This window comes from Talpa occidentalis, unplaced genomic scaffold (genome assembly GCF_014898055.3).
Source record: "Talpa occidentalis isolate TD23 unplaced genomic scaffold, MPIMG_talOcc4v2.1, whole genome shotgun sequence".
Lineage (NCBI taxonomy): Eukaryota > Metazoa > Chordata > Mammalia > Eulipotyphla > Talpidae > Talpa > Talpa occidentalis.
In genome coordinates, this window is record NW_026555331.1 from 60,996,945 (window position 1) to 61,015,648 (window position 18,704).

At 35.4% G+C, this 18,704-nt stretch overlaps 1 protein-coding gene across 2 annotated transcripts in view; it reads left to right on the plus strand.

Annotated features, from left to right (window-relative positions):
- The window catches only part of CA8 (carbonic anhydrase 8), a 99,401-nt gene extending 81,912 nt beyond the window's left edge, over window positions 1-17,489 (plus strand). For both annotated transcript variants that reach the window (XM_037506322.2, XM_037506327.2), the window contains one exon: window positions 17,030-17,489. The gene's annotated coding sequence lies outside the window, so the exon portion shown is untranslated. The remainder of the gene's footprint in view (window positions 1-17,029) is intronic.
- Window positions 17,490-18,704: the final 1,215 nt, after the last annotated feature.

Sequence of the window (18,704 nt, forward strand, 5' to 3'; positions counted from 1 at the left end):
CGGGGTAGGTGAGGGTAGATCTGGCATGAGTTATAATACTAGGGAAGAACTTTCACCTGATGAAGGAGCTCTCTTTAATTATGCAAATATGATAAGCTTTTTTAGTCATTGAAACACAATCTATACATTTAACATATTGAGTTCAATATAGGTATTTCTTACCCTGAAGAAGCTAACAAAGTAAAACATCATAGACATGGAAGAGAGAAAATATATGTAATAACTATATTCCATTATTTCTTTAGGTTGTAAATTGCAAGGCATGCATACATAGGTCAGTGTACTTTGCTGACAGATCACTGTTTCCCCAAGGGGAAAGCATCCATTGGAATAGTTCCCTAAGTGAGCAGGACAGATAGATGTTTAACAGACCATTGTGAGAATGTACTCTACACTGACTAGTAGTGCAGTGGACTGGGGAGTTCACATGAATAGAAATCTTTGGCCTCAAGGAGCTCATAGTCTCATGAGCTACATAGTAGAAATTGTAGGAGTGACCATTTTGTCCTGTGTTCCAACACATTTTTCTTGCCTCTGTTATTACTCTATGTGCCCAATACTTCAGTGAGTCTGTCTTTTCTCTTTTGTGAATGTACTTTGTGCACACAGTCTTTACCTCCCTTCCTTTTGCTTACTGAAATTCTAGCTCTCCTACAACCTAGCTCAAATACCCAGTATGAACTTTCTGCTTCTCACGCACAGTGTAATTGTCATTTCATATTTTCTTCCATAATATTTGTGTATTATTTTCTTCGTTAGGGAGAAATCTTTATTAGAATATTTTAAGCTTCCTAAGGATTGAAACATGTTTATTTTACTTTGAATCCTCTGTGATCCATAATACTTTGTGTCATAGAGCTCTTCAGACACATTAGAAATTCCTTAAATCTATGCAAGTTGTATTTCAACCAGCCCCATTCCAGTCATTTTTCCATTCTCAGTTTCTAAGTTAGCCAGTGCATTCCATCCTCCTAATTTTGAATCTAATGAGGGCTAGGTAAAGATGACTTTTATTGAAATGAGAAGAAACTTTCAGTAAGTCATATATAGTAGTAGGGCAGAATACAACAGTGTTTAAGAATCATAATGGATGACTTAAATGATTAAAATAATGCTCATTTCGAAATTATTATTGAACACCTACTGTGTGATTGTTGCTGAATTTGCTGAATTTCTTAAGTAAGAGGAACACATGTGTTCTCTGCCCTCATAAAAATTTTGAGTCTGATGTGAGGAGCCTGATAATGGAAACATAAACACTTCAAAAATACACAATTAAAAATTATAATAAATTCCATGAGCGAGAGGACAAAGAAATGCAGTGAAGGAGATTTCAGAGAGAGGGAATATCTTTTGGGAAGGTTGTGAGGGGCCGTTCCCAGTGAAGGAGATAAGAATTTGATGCATTGAGATCCCTGAAAGAAGATCCCGTGATTCTATGTATAGAGATTAAAGGGGAAGTTTAGGCAGTGCCATATCTTAGGGCCTTGCCAGCCACAGTAAACATCCGTATTTCACTGTCGTTGTGTAGAGGACCTATAAAGACATACTCAGGGCTGAGTATTGTTTTCAGTAGATCATGGTTGCTGGAGAATGAGTAGATTGGATTATAGTGAGCCAGGGCAGGAGTCGACAGTTTAGAAGTCTGCTTGGTAGCCAAGGAGAAAGACATGGAGCTCAGACATGAGAATAAGAGCAATGGGGCTGGAGAGAAGTTATTATGTGTGATGCAGATGCTGAAAGTGATATCTGGTGATAAGTTAGATGAGGGTGGAAGAAAATAGAAATATCAAGGTAACGTCTGGGTTTGGGACTTTAGTAGGTGTGGATGGAGTATCATTGAGTGTGACATAGGAAAGGTGGAGAGGCTCTGTTGTGGATGGAAAGTTAAAGAGCTGAGTTGCAGCATGTTGAATAAGAGAGATCTGTCCATTACAATCATACTCATAATAAAGGTTCATAAAGGTAACTAGAATTTTGAGAGTAGAGATCGGAAAATTTATAGATTTATAGATCGGTCATTTATAGATTTAGTGTTTCTGCTACTTGCTCATTGTTTAAGGACGAATGAAGTAGCAGCTAGAAGAGGCAAGGGCAGCAGAGAAGATGGGAGATTGGAGCAGGGTGGAAGGTGGAGGATAGACTGTCCTGAGCTATAGTAAGAGGGACAGGCAGTGAGGCACCATGAGTTTTGGTGAACATGAATTTATCACTTTCTACAGTGCAGGTTTAGTATGCTCTCTGTCACTACCAGACACTGTGAATCACACTTTATGAAATAAGATTATTGCTTTGAATTTTTGATCCATATCTGATCCTAGACCAGAGTTGCCTCTCTACATGTCTAAATAGCTATCACTGCTTTATCTCTCTTTTTTTAATGCACACAGACTGAAATGTTTTTATGAGATCATATATATTTTAGATGCTCCATATTTATTATATATAGGAGAATAGTATGTAATTTTCAAAGTCCTAAATTAACTATAATTTAGGTATTTTTAAAAAGAGGATGGATATGTGTCCTTATCTTTGTGGCTGAGATTACTTAAAAGGGGTCATTTTCCCCCAAATTCCTACAAATGATGAGAAATTCTTTCAGAGGACTCATTCTGGCTTCATTCATTTATGAATACATTTTTGATCCTTTTATCTTGAAATATGTAATACAAATCTAGGCATAGTTCTACATGAAAATTATATTGGGAAATCAAGCTTATGAATGTGTGCTTTTTATTTTATATTTAATAATGCCCTAAGGCAGGTAATTCAAATTTTTATTAAAGTGAAATTATTTGACAGTCAGGCTTTGAATTTAATGCATGAATGTTTCATTTAAGCTCTTGCAACTGAAAAGGAAAAAAAAATTCTGGTAGTCTTCTAAAAATGTTTAAAATAATTCAGATTTATTTTAGCTATGTTTTACTAAAATAATTTTAATTTTTGGACTTAAAATTACATCTTTTACATGACATGTCTAGACATCTGGATGGCTATGATAACCAAGACTTATTATTTCCATGAATAATCTGTGACTTTTTATATTACCATTTGAAGTGTGAACTATGGTTTTGTACTTGTTTAAAAAATTAGCACATTACTCATCCAGGTGCTGAAATTCTTTAGTTCAGCCATGCTAGTTCAGATTTCTGGGAGCCAAATGACATTAAATGATCCTTTACGCATTAAGCTTTCTTTATGATGTAGGAGAATCAAATCTTAGAAACACCAAATAAAAAATAAGACAAAATTTTAGTTCCAGTTTACTTGTTGCCCTTGAGATCTTAACATTGGTACTAATCTTCCAATAAAATGATTGTTTGTCTACTTGCTTCATTATATATTAGCCCATTAAAAAAAAATGATTCTGACTATTCCAAGACTTGTCTATTTCCCCTGTGACTCATATTGTTGAACTACACACAACTATAAATATAATCATAATTATTTACTTTGTTTAAAAACCAATGTTGCAAACCTCTTGAGATAGTTTCCTCTTTTTACTCCTTAGAAAGGAAAAATACATGCCTCAAATAAATTAGGAATGAAAACAGAAAAAAGTGAGGGAGAAAATAGAGGGATTATTAAGCAAGCCTCTCTGAACAATCCCCTTGTCAAATTTGTCCTTATTTTTCTTTCTGGATCTTTGTAGTCATCTTTCTCTGTTGGACTTCCACACACACACTTTTGCAATTAATGATGGTGTCTTCTTAACTTTAATAAAGCTATAGCTATCAGTTTCATACCAATTTTTATAATCTAAAAGAGTTATAAAAGGTTAAAAGATCATAAAGCATTATAGGAAAGGAGGGCATTACATGGGGGAAAAGAGAGAATCTCAACTCTGAATGAGCAAGTAGGTAAAAGCTATTATCCTGACAGGTAAGTGCAAGGCTCAAAGCCATATTTTTCAGTCAATAGAATTTGCTCTCTACTCACACTAATAATTTAACATGATGCGCAGCATTAAGGTGAGAAATGAGAGGTCAGTAGATACAGCTGTTTTCTATTTACTGTATCATATAAAAAATATAATGGATTTCCTAAATGGTTTTAAAGTGATTTGAGGAAAATGCCAAAACCCCTAGGATGTTCAACATATGTATTATGTTTTGATTATGTGATATAAAATTATTGTTAATCCAAGAATGAAAAATGTCAATGCTGTATAGGTTTGTCTGCAAGATGGCTGAAAAAGGAAAATAAGTGCCTTCAAATCTGTCCTTTTATCCTCTTTATGTTTAAGAAACATCAGTTTATTATGGATAAAGATTCTTGAATGATTTAGTTTCCCCCCATAAATTAAAGTAGAACTGTGTTTACAAAGAAGAAAAGAGAACAGTTTGCAGTCATTAACCAATATATTGAACATTAATGTACTCTGATACCTTCAATATAGTAGATTTCATGATTTTAAATCATGAAGCCCACTGAGACCAGGTTAAACATGTTTTATTATGTATTGTAGCTCATGGATGCTCATTTTTGTTAATTTCCTCAAATGAATTATTTAGTTTTATTTTTCTAATTTGAGACTTCTTAGGAACACCTTTTTCATAAAGAATCAGTCATTTAAATTTGTCCTTAATTTTCTATAATCTATTTTTTTCTGTGATTAAATTCATAGAGACTTAGGAAAGCAGTAGTCATCACAGAACTATAAAGGGACTTCCAGGAGGCCACTTATTTTTGGAGTCCTCACACTTAGCTTGTGGCACCTGAAATTTGTAGATAATTAGATTACTCATTTATACCCACAACTTCTGTTATCACTAAGTATTTATGTTTATATTCTTAGATCAGATCTAATAAGTTCTTTCGGATGTATCAAAGACATGTTATAATTAGTATATACAAAACTGAATTTATGACTTTCCTTCACAGACCTGGCTCTCTTTTACTTTTCTTAGAAACTCTAGTCAACCTTGGCACCTGCCTTCCTCACTTCACCTCTTATTTCCAACTTATCATCCAGTTCTGCAGATAAGCCTGTGATAGCTCCCAGATCCATTCATCTCCATCTCCATCATCACAACCTGTAAAGTTAGCTTCATCTTCCATGTAGAATGTATCAAGAACATCCTCCCTCTCTTCTGCATAGGATTGTTAAAGAAAGATTTATAAAAGACAAGGATAATACAAAGCACTCAAACTTTCGTGTCAACTTTGGTTGTTATGAGCTGTCCCAAATGTGTTGAGAAGGGTTCTGGAGCTGCATCTGGACACTGTGGGAAAGTGTGACATGACTAACTGGAAGCAACTCTCTTTGGGGGTTGTTGTTGTTGGTATTTATTTTATTACTGACATCCAGAATTAAAAATAGCATTATTGGCATCTGTTTTAAATGTCTCACTGTAAAGGTACAGAGTCTTGAAAATGGGCTGTGGAAAATATATTTGCATTAGATCCACTGAGATGTAGCTAGGTATTAATTAACCAAATATAGAAATATGATGAATTAACCAAAGTCCTCTGATCTACCCTCTTTTGAATATTTTTATTTCATTATCTGAAATAATGTAGCTGATGAATGTAGCTAGCAGATTGCCTGTATCTAGGGAAGCTGACATCTTGGCATGGAAATGAAATGACATGTAGGTGAGGAAAGTATGATGGCATGATAGTGTGAAGGAATTTAACTCAGGCCACTTTATTAAGGACAGAAACTATCTCCTAGAGAAGGCAAAGGTGTTAAGTTAGAGAATAAACCATGTAAGAGAAAGCTAGCTACTGGCTTGACCCTCATGGATATGAGAAATAATGTATTTTAAAAAGCTTTAAACAAAGCTACCATACACAAAATTTTCATTTAATTATGTAGGTCTTGGAGGTATTTCTATGTTAGGTCAAATAGGTTTGCCTTATTTTTTTTGTCTGCTTCAGTGTTAATTAAACATTCTAGTTAAAACTTGTTCGGATAACATACCAAGCTAAAATAATCTAAACAATCCCCAAAATCTTGGACAGAATCTAAAATATTTGTTAAATAATATAGAGGTTTCTTCAATGAAGAAATTTGCTACAAGGTAACATTCTCAAAATAAATAGTTAAAACAATGAAATAACCTTGCTTTTAGATGACTCTGCTTTCCAGTACAGTACATTTTTAACCCCCTTTAAAATTTCTGAATTCTTGTTCTTTTAGTGTTATAAACTTGTAAAAGTCTTTAGGACCTGTCTTCAGAAAATATTTTCAGAGACATCTTAGAAGCATGAGTTCAATTGGATCTCAAAACTCTTTAGTCTTCTGCCTGATAGTTCTTCAACTACAGTATTTCAGGTGGTGGTTCCCCATACGTAGAAACAAGCAAGCAAACCTTTGTTATCTAAGGATATTGTTTTCAGAATTTCTTTCATTCCTGCTTAATACAAACAGGAAAAAAAAAATCCTCTTGAAATATTCTAACCCTAAGGTTTTAATTGAATCAGAATGCTATTTTGATAGTAATATATCTATGTTGCTAAAAATAAGTTTTTGATTAATAAAACTGATTATATTTCAGCTAGTCCAAGATTTATGTTTTACTTCTTTTAGTTGCATGTGAGGATTCTTATAACCTTTATGCTGCAGAGAAACTCCTATAATTATTCATAGATATGAGTGTTGATTTTATTTTTAGTATGGTACAACCAGTGATTTTCTATTTAGTGGGTCCCAACAATAAAATCAATGTAATGAGGAGTAAAAGATTGTAAATAAAAATAACAATGATATTAATCATCTAAATTAGTCATTTATGCCACATTCCTGTACCTGAAATATTTCCATAGGAAATTATGCTAAAACCCACATTTACTTATAATTAGATGTAATACAAACCTTCTCTCATTATAATAGGTGCCCAAATCCCAATTCAACTTAATTTCATTGACTTAGATTTCTGGACTAAAAGCATTAAGCTTGAACTAGTGAAAAATGTATAATGTGTGCATTCAATTAAGAAGTAATTAGATACTCAATCACCCTTACAACACATCAGGGATTAGGGAAGAAAGAGAAAAATGTGACTCACTGTAGTGTATAAAACAGTTTTGTTAATTAGTTTAGTGCTAATTGAGATTGAGAAAGTATCAAAGTATCATAACATAGGTTTACTTCTAAATAACTTTTAAAGCTAAGTTTAATGTTTTATGGTATTTTGATGCAAAAATAATGTAGAAATTATCAAGCTATATGACTTGTCCCAGGGACTTGATGAAAGCTTATATATTCATAATAGATATATATACAGTGAGTGAAAGAAGGAAAAGGACAAATGGTTTCTTAAATCATATACTGTGCTATATTTTTATCTCATTTAATCCTTATCACAATCCTGTGAGGCACATGCTTTTATTTTCATTTTAGAGATAAACTGAGACTGAGAGGGGTTGAGTAACTTGCTCAAGGTCACAGCCTGTAGTGCAAACCAAGGATTCAAACTCAGGTAGGTTTAATTGCAAACCCTGGGCTCTTTCCCCTATTTTACATTGCAATAACAAAGGACAAAAATTTATGAAGTCCTTTTATTTTTTAAAATCCCTCTCTCACTCCCCGAAGTCCTCGTATAGCCTTGCTTCCTTATCTCTGTTTAATAAGTTTCTGGGAATGAGATTTCTGGGGGAAAAGGACATACCCATTTTTGTTTTGGGTACAGCATATTGCTAAAATAACCTCTATAACGATGATCATTTATGTCGTACCTTTGATTAAATATCTTACAGAAGGCGTTTTTGCCATTTTCATCAATCATTCGGTATACTGTCCACCTCTATTCTCCTTTTTAATTTCCCAGTTTGTTGGGATGTGTTTCCCTCCATCTACCTATTGAAGTTTCTGTGGCAAGAGTCAACCTTGATTTCTTACATTTTTGTTCTTTGTTCCATGTCATCCTATAACATACATTCATGTTAGAAAAAAACAGGCAATACAGAATGAAATGAATAAGAAGCAAACATTTCTTAAACTCTACTCACTGACACTGACATCTTCTGGTGAACATGTGGACTGTAACACAGTGAGGGATAACTTGGCTTCCCTCCTGACTCCTCTCGCTAGTGTGTGACCTTGAAAAAGTTACGAGTATCTCTTAGTCTCTTTATCCATCAATTCAAAGAAGTCCATAGAAGAACCTACTTCATAGGATGGTTGTGAAGATGCAATGAGTATACATTTAAAGTTTCAAAATATTTTTGATCCACGGTATAGCATTGATGTATTACCTTTATTACTGTTTTGCCCATTTGATATCACTTTTTGCACATCTAATATGGGTGTGTAGGAATATAATGTTCTTACTGGAATTTATATTAAGCAAATACTTCTAGCTGATGATATATATTTTCATGTTATTGAATAGATTGATGACATATTTTGAAATAATCACACATAAATTACCTTTTAATATGTACCAAAACTTATTGAGCAATAGCTCTATTATCATACGTTTGTTTCCAGTATTTTTTTTATAGTCAACAATATTGTAGCTAATTTATACATCAGTTTCCTTAAAAATTCTCAGCAAAGAGATTACTGGGTTAGAGAGTTTCAGTTGTTATGTAAAATATGTACACATACATTACATATGTTTAATTATTACTTAATATCTATATATAAGATGCTGGTCCCAAAAGTTGTATGAGTTTGTATTCCCACTAACCACATTCATCTTCATTTTTACTGACACTGAATATTTTCAATTTTTTCATCTTTGCAAGTAGGATTTATTTATTTTTTTATTTTAAGATTTATTTGTTTATACATACAAGAGTTGGGGTACAGGCCAGAGATGTGGCGGGGGAGAGGATTCACCAGAAACAGAGTGGGGAACAGAACAGGCAGACTGACTGAAATACACTACTGAGGGGAGCAGTGGGTGATACAGGAGAGGTCTACCTCTCCATGTGGGTTGCTTCCTGGCTGGCTGGGGATCGAACTCGTGCTGCAGAGGCTGCAGATTGCTTCATAGTGCAGTGCCTATCCCCTTGCACCACCAGGGAGGCCCCCACCAATAGGATTTAAAATTATAATAATTTGTTACATTATATTAAGTCCTGTTAATATTTGGCTCTATTGCTGATGTACCTATTTTGTTCCATTAATTTGTCTATTCATGATCATTAATCACTATTCTTGTAGCATTAGTGCATGTTTCAGTGTTTATTAGGACAAGATCCCTTATCTCTTCTGCAGAACTTTCCTGGCATGTTTAGTTCTTCCAGGTGAACTATAGAATATTTTTATCAGAAGCATTAACATAAAGAAGACAAGAAAGAGGTAAAAAAAGAGTAAGAGAAACAGAAAAAAAAGAAAAGAGAAAAAAAGTTTTGCTAGCTATCTTTTTCATGTAGATTGCATTGAATATAGAGTGCCTTATGGAGAAATAATGTCTTTATAATATTGAACCTTTTCTGTCAAGGAACAATGCATATGTCAAAGTTTATTGAGTGTTTTTTTTAAATGTTCTTCATATGTTAGATGGTTCTCTCTTCTCACTTAATTGACTGCAGGATGTGAATTTGGTATCTGGCGCCAGAGTGGGGTGTGACTTGATGGGGAACCTGGCATCCCCATTTGCTGCTCCACGACTTGGGCAAATTGCTAGTATTCTTTCAGCTGGAGCTACTTCATCGATGAAGTGAAGATATTAAGAATCTTACCTCCTAGAGATGTTGTGAAGGTTGAGTGAAATATGGTAAAATGTACAGCACGGTGCTTAGCAGATGATAAGCAATCGATAAATGTGAATTTATTCTATTTCTTTTGCTATTGTTATTGCTATCATATTAATTTTGATTAGTGTCATTTTCCACTATATTATGTGGGATGATACTTTCTTTTGTTTTGTTTATATATATTTTTTATTTATATATATTTTACATCATTGTTCTTTTTTGATTTTTTTTTTACGGTGTTTGCTTTCTTTTCTCAAGTGTAGTCCCATAGAATTCCCATCACCAATTCACCCATGCACCATCACCATAGTCCCTTGTGCTCCTCCTGCTCCCAACTTGATCTCTCTGTCTCCCCATCCCCTGCAGAATGTCTGTGACTTATAGTTGTCTGTTTATTTTTGTTTTGTTGTATTTTTTTAATTGTTATTATTTTTCCCCCTAATCCTTTTTTTTTTAAAGATTTATTTATTTATTTATACAAGAACCGGGGTACAGGCCAGATTCACGGGAGGGTGAGAGGATTCACCAAAGACAGAGTGGGGAACAGAACAGGCAGACTGATGAAATACACTGCTGAGGGGAGCAGAAGGTGCAAGAGGAGAGGTCTGCTGCACCATGTGGGACCCTTGCTGGTGGGCTGGGATCGAACCGGCGCTGCAGAGGCTGCAGACAGCTTCAAAACACTGTGCTCAACCACCTGCGCCACCAGAGGAAGCCCTGATCCTTTATCTGGTTCCCCTATATTCCTCCTATAAGTGAAACCATCCGATATTTTTCTTTTTCTTTCTGACTTATTTCACTGAGCAAAATCCCTTCTAGCTCCATCCATGTTGCTGTGAATGGCAGGAGTTTATCTTTTTTGAATTAATGAATAGTATTCCTTTGTGTATATGTACTACATCTTTTTGATCCAGTCATCAATTTTTGGACATTTGGGTTGTTTCCAAGTCTTACCTGTTATAAACAGTGCTGCAGTAAACATAGGGGTGCAGGTATCCTGTTAAATTAACATTTTTGTGTCCTTTGGGAATACCCTAGGGGTGGAATTGCTGGGTCATAAGGTAGTTCCATTTTAGTAGTCTGAGGAACCTCCAGACAGCTTTCCATAGTGGTGGGACCAGTTTGCATTCCCATATATGTTGGTTGATACTTTTTCATTGAAAAAAGGATTGATTTTTGTCTTTGATTTTCTTACTTAACCTTCTTAGTGTTTCCAATAACTTTTTTTAAAGATTTATTTATTTATGTATACAAGAACTGGGGTACAGGCCAGAGTTGCAGGTGGTGAGAGGATTCACCAGAGAAAGAGTGGGGAACAAAACAGGCAGACTGACTGAAATACACTGCTGAAGGGAGCAGTGGGCGAGACAAGAGAGGTCTGCTGCGCCATGTGGGTAGCTCCCTGGCTGGCTGGGATCGAACTCGTGCTGCAGAGGCTGCGGATAGCTTCACAGTGCCCTGCTTAACCCCTTGTGCCACCAGGGAGGCCCCCCAATAACATTTTTTGCTGAGTTTCTAAATACACCATTATCACATCTGTAAGTAATGACAACTTTATCCCCTCCTTTCTAACTTTTATACTTCTTATTTTATTGGCACCATCTAGTACTCCTAGAAGAATAATAAACAATTAACAGTGGCTTCTGGTACACCTTTCTTATTTCTAATATGCTGGAATTTCTATTTTCAAATTAAGTGATAGCTTTCCCCCTCTCTTTCCCTTAACTCTTCAAAAGCATTTGAACACTCTTGACTTTTTCCTTTCTCTTTTCACCTATCTTTATTTTCCTTTCTTTTGACTTAATTCTGTTATTAGTGGGTATGTTGCAAAAGATGGCAATATGCCCTTGCTTTTAATGGAAAGTCATTTATTTTTTAAGCTTTTATTTTATGTATGGCAGTATTCTAGGGACTGTGTGAAAATGTAAGCATAATCAAACAGGATCTACCCTGAAGGTGCTTACAAATTAGTGTTGGGAATAAGTCAGATATACAACTAAGTTCAAATCAAAGAAGCAAGTGTAATCTGCCCCTTGAAACTCCCTACTGGAGTATAGGAGAAGAGCATCCTGAAATGGTCTCATGTCCATAAAGGTATGCTCTTGTGTAGCACATCACCATTTCTTAAGAAATTCTTAGCATGAAGAGTCCATACTAAACTAAGTGTTGTGCTTGAGTGAATTATCAATTAGCTGAGCCGGACTCACTGGAACCTAAGCCAGTCCTGTGACCTGAGGTAACCTCTGAAAAGGACATGTATGCACATATGCTTTTTAAATTTTTGATGGCTTTCAGGAAATTCTCCAGTGGTGATTTGTTGTTGTTTTTTAAATTTTCTCATAGAAGAGCTGGGGTGTAGGCCAGATGTGTAGGGGGTTAGAGGATTCACGAGAGACAGAGTGAGGAGAAGAACAGGTAGATTTTACTGAAATACACTGCTGAGGGGAGCAGAGGGCCAGACAGGAGATGTCTGCTGTGCCACGTGGGTTAGCTCCTTGGCCGGGGATCGAACTCAGACTATAGTGATGATAGCATGCTAGCACTGAGACTTAACCCATAGACCACCAGTAGGCCTCTCCAGTGGTGATTTGATTTGCACTCATACCCTAGGGTCTCTTCATAGAAGATAATTTAAGGTTCAAAAATAGTCACATGAAAGATTGATAGATATTAAAATGGATGATGATTTAGAAGACTTCTTAGGATATGGCCATACTTCAAGGTCTCATTATGAACAATGGTTATTATGTAATAAAACATTTCCTTTTATTGTTAAACTTTTTTATTATAGATAGAATGATACATACATACATACATTAATGGTACTTGAAATAAGTCCTGCAGGGAGAATGTCAGCTTGATTAACTTTATATATTCAAAGTATCATTTCTTTAGACTGTTTTACCAAATAAACTGATATCCAGTAACGTAGTATTGTAGAAACTTCAAAAAAACCCAAATACATAAAAGGAACTTTTGTATCAAATAATCCATTGACCATAGACAATTAATTTTGTTTTTACCAGAAATTGCATTAAAAATAACAGTAAAGAGTTTGTTTTTGTTTTTGTTTTTGTTTTTTTTTTAAAGTGAGTACACCTACCAAAATAGAGCAAAAAAAAAAAAAAGGGTGGGGGAGATGATGGCCACACTATTTTGGCAACTGGAAGCAGATTGTTTCACGGTAACAGATTTAGCAGATGTGTGGAGCAGATCTGTTATTGAACAACATCCTCATACCTCACCCTCCCTTTCTCTTCCACTGGAGAGTACATTGGCAGGAAGGCCTCTATTCTCCCTACATGAAGCTGGAAAGATCTTCCCAGAGAATCTAAGCAAACTTGGGAACTTCTCTACTAAACTAGTACAGCCTTCCTATGGTGGGGACATAACAGTAAGTGACCCTGGTGTGCTCAGCACCTCCAGTTTGGTTCCCTTGCAGTAGTGGTGGTTTCCATTCTTAGGTTTGAATTGTTAAGGCTTTGTAAAGAACCCCTATACTTTGGAAAACCCAAAAGAAGCAGAAATCAAAGTATAAGAAATAAATACTTATGAAGAGAAAAACTTCAAAAGAGTAATCATATCTTGAGAGGCAAAGAATCATGAAACAAGAAAAAGATGCTATTAAGAAAAGAAATACTTAAAAATTGAGAGTTTTGGAAATTGAAAATATGATAACAGTAGTGAATTTTTTGTGGGTGGCAGAATTGAAGAAATTGAAGATTTCTGAGCAAAAAGTAGAGCAAAAAGAGGAGAGAATATCAGAATTGGAGTACCAGTCCAGGAAGTCTATTATCCAAATTGTAGAAAAACTATAGACATCAGAGAAAATGGAGGAGAGGAACCAGCAACAAAATCAATTAACACATTTTTTTTTCAGAACACATGGACATAAACTCACAGACTGAAAGGTCCCACTGAATTTCAGCCCAGCAGATCAAGATACAGCCATATCAAGGAACTATTACTGAAAAATTTCTGAACTCTGAAGGAAAAATTACTAGGAGTTAAAAACAGATTATATTAAAGTACCTGGAATTTGCATATTAGACTTAGTGGCACTGGAAGTTAAAGGTCACTGAAGTGGCCTTCAGAATTCTGAGGGAAAATTTTTCACCCTGTCAAACTTTCAGGAATAATTTTTAGATTGAAAATTTATTTTTGGGCCTCCCTGGTGGTGCAGGCAGTTGAGCGCAGCGCTATGAAGCTGTCTGCAGCTTCTGCAGTGCCGGTTCAATCCCTGCCGGCCTCAAAGCTACCCACATGGCGCGGCAGACCTCTCCTGTCTCGCTCGCTGCTCCCCTCAGCAGTGTATTTCGTCAGTCTGCTATTCTGTTCCCCACTCTATCTCTGGTGAATTCTCTCACCCTCCCGTGCAACTGGCCTATACCCCAGCTCTTGTATAAATAAAAAATAAATCTTCTCAAAAAAGCAAAGAAAATTTATTTTCTAGAAGCTACCAGAAGATGTGTTTTACCAAAATGAAGTAAGCCAAGAAAAATAAATGATATCCAACAAAAGAGAAAAGCAAATGAAATTCCCAGAATGATGGTGAAATGAGGTTGTAAGTACAGTCTAGGTGTACCAACAAAAGAGCAGATGAGAAAGTTCTAGAATGCTTTCTCCAGAAAGGTGAAATTGATAGACTACATGATAGGTTTTAACTTCTTTAGGGAAGAATCAGGCAATTGATAGGTAGTTTTGGATTGAATACACAGAAATATGATGGAAGAAAAAAGCCCTGAAGTAAAAATTATTTACTCCAAAGAAACAAAAAGTTGTGCAAGAGAGGAAATTAGTGATATATTGGTACAGATAGGATCCTTCGGCTGTGAATAATATTTAAACCACCCACACCAACAGAAACTGAATAACTCAGACCATTACTGTATATCCATATTTGAAAGATAGAATGAAGAGAAAGGTTTATATGTGTATAAATGATAATTGTGTATGTGTGTGTGTGTGTGCTTGGGGGTGGGGTAGAGACATGGGACTGACAAGAGTAAAGAAGTTCAAATGTTCATTTGTTATAGGAAAGTCAACAGATAGTATTAAAATAGAAAATTGAATAGGAGAGATACAGTCAACCTACTTAACTCTAAGGGGTTAATAAAATAATTAGCAAAAGAGTGGAGGAAAAGGAAATTGCTGGCATATGGGACAGAGAATTGATAGATACAACTGTTCAGAATTATTTAACCCTCTAAACTATGTCCATACAAATTTTGATACAAATAAAAAATAATAAAAATAGGGAATTACTGTTTTGTTACACTTTTAAAATGTGTACATGCACACAGATGTTTATGTACACATGTACACTTACACACACATGCATTTTCTTGGCGTATTTGTGTTAGGTCAAATATGCTGGATATTGGGAGCTAAGTACAGTTGAGATAAAGTATAATTTCGACCAATGAAAGTGTTCTCTGAAATTCTGAAAAGTAAACTTCGAACATGTATTATGGAAAATAATCAGTCATACTGCAGTTCAACTTTTAGCTTGTGAGATGTCTGTAAAATGAATTGAAATTGTCATTAGTAACTCATTTATGTGCCTGGGAGGCACTATTGTCACATAATATCTATTGTCATGTTATATTCTCATACAAACCCTACAAAAATAAGTATTGTTATCTGAGGTTCAAAAAGTGCAACTAGATTGCCTAAAATCTTTTCAAAAAATTTTTAAAAAGATTTATTTACTTATGCATGAAAGAACTGGGGTGTAAGCTAGAGGTACAGGGGTTAAGTAGATTCAGCAGAGACAGAGTGGGGAGCAGAGCAGGCAGATCTACAGAAGTACACAACTGAGGGGAGCAGTGGGCCAGACATAAGAGGTTGACTGTGCTACATGTGGGTTAGCTCCATAGCTGCTGCTCAAGCTCAGGCCCAGGTGGTGCTAGCCTGAGACTCAACCCTTAGATTGCCTAAAATCTTACAGTAAGTTGGTGGCAGAGCTGGGACTGGAACTTGGTCTCCCTGATTCCAAATCTGTACCCCAGATTGTGATCAATTGAAATGTGTTTGCAGATGGCAACTATACTGAATAAAATCAAATGTCCATATCTTTGTGCTTGGATTCTGGAGAGTGGCTCTCCAGAGATTTGAAATACTTCTACTTTTCCAGCAGGTGGCATTGTAGTTTTTATGTGATTTTGGATGTTTAACGTTTCTGGGATTCCCCCAAATCTGAGACCTGATCTTGAAGCTGCTGAGTCAGGGGGAGGGAGAGGTGTTTGTGGTGGTCAAGCTGCTGCTATGAGCACTCTGGTTGAGGGGACAGGCTCCTGTGTGTGGCACCTCCTAGAGCCCTCTTCTCTGGAATTCCAGATCTAAGTCTTTGTGGTCTCTGCTTACTCTCAGTGAGCCTCCCAAGGTCAGTACCAGTCCTAGGGGTGAAAGAGGCAAAGCACCCCAGAACACTGCCCTTGTTCCTTTCACTGAAGACCGTCATGTTAGTCAAAGGGGTGTGGATCCACACCATTCAGCTCTCCCTCCCTGGTACCTCCATTGAGATTTACATAGTGTCCTACTCCTGACCACAGCTTCCAAGCATCTCTGCCCACCACTTCTTGATCCCTCAGGCATGAATCTTTGTGTCCCTTTGGTGCCATCTGCCTGCTCTGTGATGTCCCAAGAGTTGTTCCAGTTTAATCCAAGCCATCGGACTCTCCAGTTATAATGCTCCATTGGTTAACCTAGATGATCCTCTGGGGAACAAAATAAGGAGCCTCCTTTGATGCCATCTTTGATTACCTCCCCACATTTTAAATGTAATATTTTTTATTGCTAAAACATTAGGCCAGTTTACAGTTGTTAGTTTCCCCACTGCTGTCTCAAGAAACATGACTATTTATTCAACAAAAATTTTTGCTGATGCCAGTTTCCTAAATGGGAAGCCTACTTATTTATTATCTCAAAAAGTACTATTGTTTTATATGTTATTTTATATTGATTTAGTTAATAGAGTTTTAGAGGTATTTGGGTACTAGGAAGAAGTTTTCTTTGTGTCTGTGGTTAGTATCCATCTATGATGATTACACATGAAATTATCTTATTGCTATTTTAGCGCTTCTTTTTTTTTATTCATTATTAGTCATACATACTTTTTAGCAAACAGTTCAAACATTTATCTATTTTGTTTGAAAATATTTTTTTTTGATGTTAAACATTAATAAGTATTGCCATAGAAATAAAGATATGGTAGACTGTGGAAAATTGCAGAAATGACAAATGCAAGATTGAAGATAGTTTTAAAATTAGAAATTTTTAATTTTTACTCTCTCTGGTTGGACTGTAAAAAGTCTTTTAAGTCTGCTATGGAGAAATGTCAGTAACATAATTGATTCATTCTTTTTGCCTAAAGGAGGAAGAAAATGTCCTTGGATGAGAAGTGGAAATTTTTGAGCTGCAACTTCAGTTTATTCTCAAAGCCAACATTGTTTGTCTTCATTTAATCCAACTCTGATGGACTTCTGTGACAGTTGCCTGTATACATGCTCTAATGAAATATTAGAAATGGCTGTACATTGAAAAGAAACTCCATATTATATATCCACATCACTGCTGCTAGTGTTCATATTTTTTCACATACTGTTTATTGCTTATATGTAGAAGAAATAAAATTAGTTGTCAGAGTTGTTAGTGGTATGAATATATGTAGTATATTAATATTGAGACAGGAAAAATACATTCCAAGCATTAGTTGTCCTTTATTTCCTGTCTACGACAGAAAATTTGCTCATCTGGAGAAAAATGTAATTCTTGACAATAAAATAAAGAGTTTGGATCAAGAATAGCATGTGAATTTAAAGTTCAATGCAAAGGATTAGTAAAAATCCTATTTTGTCATTTTTCACCACTTATATCACAATATCAGACTGGTTTTTTACTATAGAAAAATATTTGGAAGTAATGCAAGAACAAAATACTTACATATTACCATCTTAAAGAATTTAATTGCTAATTGTACTTATTTGACATTTTAGAAACTGTGGTTTCTAGGAATTTGAGAAAGAAATAGGACAAAAAGAAGGTGGGTACAACAAACCAGGGGTAGTTTTATTTTCCATGAATAAAAATGTAATTTTATTATTATCCTGTAATAATAGAGTGTTACACATTTTGTGAGATTTTTATTCTATGGATTTCACTTCAGTGTATTGAGACATTTCTTTCAAAGATGATAAATATTTTAAGTGTTACTGGTAAATTTAAGCATAGATCAGTTGCAGTTAGATGTGACAGAATGAGATAATTTATGTAAATTAGTAGAGTGTCTGACACAAAACATGCTAATAATGTTATTTGTTGTTACTGTTGTAAAGCTAATGACTTCATCACATAGTCCTAATTTGGAGAAATTTTGTGATGCAAAATATCTAGGTTTGAAATAGAATTAATGCAGTGGAAATAACTATGTTTTCAGAGACGTGGATGTGTTGAGTAGAAGTTGTAATAATGAAAACATTAACTACAAATAAAAATCACACCACAAATCCCTGAAAAAGGAAGTAAAGAAAGTTCATTGTGGAGCCTGGGGTAGGGAGAGAAAGGACTAGAGCTGTAGCATTGTGAGGAAAAATGACACTTGTGAGGTCAGGGAACTGTCAGCAGAGGTGGACCGGACCAGATAGCAATAGGCAGAGCCTCTGAGTGTAGATAAAGATTCTTTCATTTTGTAGTTTTATAGTTTCGAAAATGGAGAAATGTTAAAACATGGCACAAAAACTGTGGCATATTTTTTATTTACATCTTATAGACTAAAAGTGATATGCACATACCAAACATTGCTGCTATAGTTTCATTTGTAGTTAATGTTAGAAGATGAAATCTAACGTCTTTCCTGGATAAGAGGCCAGCCAGGCAGCGCTGTCAGCACTCTTTTGGTAAATCCTGTGTTCAGGTCCTGGAATAGAACAGTCTACCAGCACCCAGCCTCTCTGCTCTGGTATTGGGTTGGTATTGGGCAGCTGAGGCTGTCCTGGGATTTGACTTCTGATGCTTCTTGTAATCTCCAGCCATCAACATCTGAAAGATAC